This window comes from Mytilus galloprovincialis, chromosome 5, assembly GCF_965363235.1.
Source record: "Mytilus galloprovincialis chromosome 5, xbMytGall1.hap1.1, whole genome shotgun sequence".
Taxonomy (NCBI): domain Eukaryota; kingdom Metazoa; phylum Mollusca; class Bivalvia; order Mytilida; family Mytilidae; genus Mytilus; species Mytilus galloprovincialis.
Window position 1 is genome coordinate 26,174,728 of NC_134842.1, and position 4,164 is coordinate 26,178,891.

The following is a 4,164-nucleotide window of genomic DNA, read 5'->3' on the forward strand; positions in this document are numbered from 1 at the left end:
CTGTGTTGGCCATTTCAAGAAGAGTGTATATCTATTTATTCAAATATGATTTATTTTTCAATATCGTATAAGAAATTTTTATTACTGTCCATAATTTCGACTGTTTCTAGTTCTCACACATCGAAAGAAAAATATATCAGTGCTGCTCAATCCGATATTCTCAACACCACTCGAAAGTCAAACTTCGAATCTACAGCAGAACTATATTCTGATGCCTCGGAAATAGAAAAGGTTAAAGTCAGTACCACAACCCAAAAATATCCAAAACTTCTTAATGATAAATGCTCATTTCAGGGATCATGCAACTACATTCCCCCCGATAGAAATTGGTTTTGCCAATGTGATGCGAAGTGCCAGGTCTACAATGATTGCTGTATTGATCCCGATAAGGCAGATTTTACACAAAATCAGCAGAAATATGAGTGCCTTTCAGGAACAAGCGACGCCACTATTAACGCTGGATACTTTGTGAGTGTTTCATGTCCTACCGACTACGGAAACCAAACCGTAATTGACAGGTGTAGTCGGGTGTCCCTGGTAACGGATGGAACATTTGTTGTAAGTAATGAAAGTCATATATTTAGAAATGAATATTGTGCATATTGCAATGATGTAACAAATTTTACCAGTTTTGACTTGCAACTTTACAACTTGCGCATCGATGTAGATGAATACAGGAAGGTTTCGAGTGAATTAACGGGTCAAGAAAAACTAAATTATACACTACAACTTTCTGATTACTTACAAATTATTCCACCCGGAACTGTAACAAGATTTTGCATGACTGGTTTGCATGACAGAAAAGATTTCGCATGTCAGCTATACGTAAATCCTGTTATTGCAGTAGACACAAAAAATATTACTCGTTTGTACAGAAATATATTTTGTGTTATTCCCAGTGACGTAAAGTACATCCGCTGCTTGCCCAGAATTTTCGATATCCCAAATGTGGATGTGTTTACAATTCATAAATTGTCAGTGTTATTTTCATTTAAAACAGTGATTGAAAAGACTGACAGCATCGACTGTGGTGTATGGTCTCAAGAAGTAAGTATATGCATGGATAGGTTTGTGTGTATTTATATAGTTAAGTAATGTTATATTCGACTTTCAATCAGTTTTTTTATGTTTTTATTAATACTTGTTTAACGCCGCTGTATGTATGCGCTTGTCTTAGTTAGGAACCTCTAGCCTTTGTTTTTCTTGTCTGTTTTTTTTTTAATTTTAGTTCGTTTATATATTTCACAGGTTAGTGTGGCGTCCTATTTGCTGAACTAGCGACAAGCTGAAGCCCGACTCAATGTGCGAAATTTTCTTTCTGCGTTTAAGACACATTGGTGGCATTTAGCGGGTTTTTTTTTTAATCGTTGATCTGGTTTTGGTCTCTTTGACACACTCCCCGTTTGAAATCTCAATTATATTTGTTCTAATCATTGTACTACACATACTGACATAAAATTATACTAGTTTATCATTTTATTATAGCTGTATAATAAAATATACACTGAAGAAATATTTTGAGAATGGTGTAAAAGTGTAATAGATTGAATAAATGTTGTGCACGGCATTTATCTAATTAAGATTGAAGAAAATATAAAAATAAGCAAATGATGTCTGAATGCCAATGAGAAATTATCCATCGTAGACCAAAGGATGTAAATGTTAACAGATAAAGATCACCAATCGGCCATCAACAATGAGCGTAACCTATAGTATATAGTAAGCTATAAATTTTCAAGGACCTTATATATTATTAATTACATGACAAATTGTAAGGCATTTAAAACTAGAAAGAAAACGGCTTAATGTAGTTTTTAATATCATCACTGGGTAATAGTTTACACGTTTTTTTTGCCACACAGAATACCACACCTTTAATATATTCATATAAAGTTGGACAAACATCTGATTATAAGACAGTTGGGTTTAACTCTCAGACTTATATGAGTTCGTGTTGTTTCTTATTTATTATTTATAACTGTTGATGTAAATGTCCTTTGGTTTTGTGAGTCTTTGTTTACTTCTTGGTTTTGATTGTTATTGTCTTATATATACTTAACATATAAATATATCTGTGCCTGCATCTCACAATCCTTTAGGCCAGATAATTTAACTAATATGCAATCGATTCCATCTTCAGGCCTAAAATATAATGCACTGCGTTACAACTCTAGATTCTACTAACGAAGAAATGTAGCAATAGGCTACGGAAGCTGAAATTTTAATTCATCCTAAGTGGCCGAGTGGCGGTATTATATCGATATTCCAATAGCATGAGTGCGAATCGAACAATTCCAAAAAAAACACAAAAAAAACGGAAAGTCCCTTTTCAAATTGTAAAATCAAAAGCTCAAACACTCCGAACGAATTGAAAACAACTATAATATTCCTAACTTGGAACCTACGTTTCGTCATGTAGAAAACGGTGGATTGAAACTGGTTTGATAGCTACTAAAACACTTGTATGGAAGACGCATCGAATTTCATTATAATGACAACCATGATGTGTGAGCAAATCAAACAGAAATAATAATAAAAATTGTCAAAAATTAGCAAAATCAGTCAATTATCAGAATTATTTATACTTTTTAATGAATTATTTGTTTATTCTGCAGATTGCTAACCAGGGAACCTGTGCACACTTAGAAACGTACAAGAATAAAGTAATTGACGTAGAATATTTCCTAACATCTAATACAAATCTATCAGTAACTGGTTGGAGCCGCATCAGTCTCATGTCGGTTTGGGCGTATGCAATTTCAAATATTTCCTCGTTGATAGCCATGGAAAATATACACGTGATGACAAACAATGACCACGTGACATCTCACGTGCAGTTCAAACTTAAAATTATCAAACGAGCATTTTACCAGGAAATGAAAAATATCGAAACAGATCTGCAAAACCAGAACATCAGACTTATCATTACTGATAATGCTACACAAGAAACTGTAGAAGTTAAGACCATGCAGAAAGATGAAACTGGTTATCAGAATGTTTCTCACATGTACGACAATGCTACAACTTACAGTATCGATTACGAAGATTTTTTAAATTATTATTTGCCCGATATAAATGTCTTCATAATGGTTGGACCAATAGATAAGCTATGCGGTCATTTGGTTATCAAGGTGACACGATTAGGGAATCTTTTCAGGGTAGATAACTACGAATGTCTTCATCATATCACCAGAGTGGTGACAACATTTTCAATAATGTCTATTGTGACATATATAGCTTTTTCATTGTCTGTTGTAGCATTAATTGGACTTATTGTCTTTAATCGCAAACACAATTTGATAACAAACATTCCAGGATCAAATCTAGAAAATATATCCGTCTCTCTTTTACTATCAAATGTGCTGTTTATGTCGGGTATAGGAGTACCTAATGTCTACAATCTATGTTATGTCATTGGTGTCTTGCTACAGTATCTTTGGTTATCAGTGTTCTCATTTATGACCATTTCTATTTCATTTATAGCGAAAAATCTTGTGCAAATGAAAACAAGAGAGATAATTGGACAAAATAAGGTATTCTATGGACGTAGAATGCTTACCTTTATTGGACTTGCTGTTCCTCTTATTATTGTTGGTCCGTCTGTTTTCGTTGACCAATTTGGACCCGAATACTTATCACTCGGTTATGATGGTCAAGTGTGCTTTCCAAATCGACACCCAGGAAATATCATTTTCTTCACGGGTCCTGTGATAGTTTCAGTTATTTGGAATTTCCTTTGCCTTTACTTGACCATATTTCAGATTTGCAGGGTTCGATATCAAGTTGGAAATATTCGGAAATCAGTTCCATTTCAGGATGCAATGGTGTATCTACGAATAGTTGTCCTTTCTGGTATGTTGTGGGGCTTTGGAATTGCTTCTGCTGTTTTTGAATCAGAACTATTGGAATATATTTTTATCATACTTTGTGGGTTGCAAGGATTTTGTATTGCAATAGCGAATTTGACAACAAGTAAAGTTATTTGTTGTCGGAAGACAAACGAGGCTTCAGAAAATATAACCGTCACTAACCTATCGACTTTTCGTGGCTAATAGTGCTTCTCTAAGTATGTTTGAGGCTATTTAACGTAGGATAAGAACTAAATAGGCTCTAGTGATATTTGAATCAACATCGTTTAAACTTATTGTTCTATGTGTAGTATAG

General features: G+C 34.0%; 1 long non-coding RNA gene across 1 annotated transcript; it reads left to right on the plus strand.

Moving 5' to 3' along the window:
• The first annotated feature begins 300 nt into the window (after positions 1–300).
• Positions 301–3,326, plus strand: LOC143074420 (uncharacterized). The gene is made up of 3 exons (XR_012977848.1): positions 301–558; positions 1,001–1,047; positions 2,616–3,326. It is a non-coding gene; the product is annotated as an uncharacterized LOC143074420 (long non-coding RNA).
• The last annotated feature ends 838 nt before the right edge of the window (positions 3,327–4,164 follow it).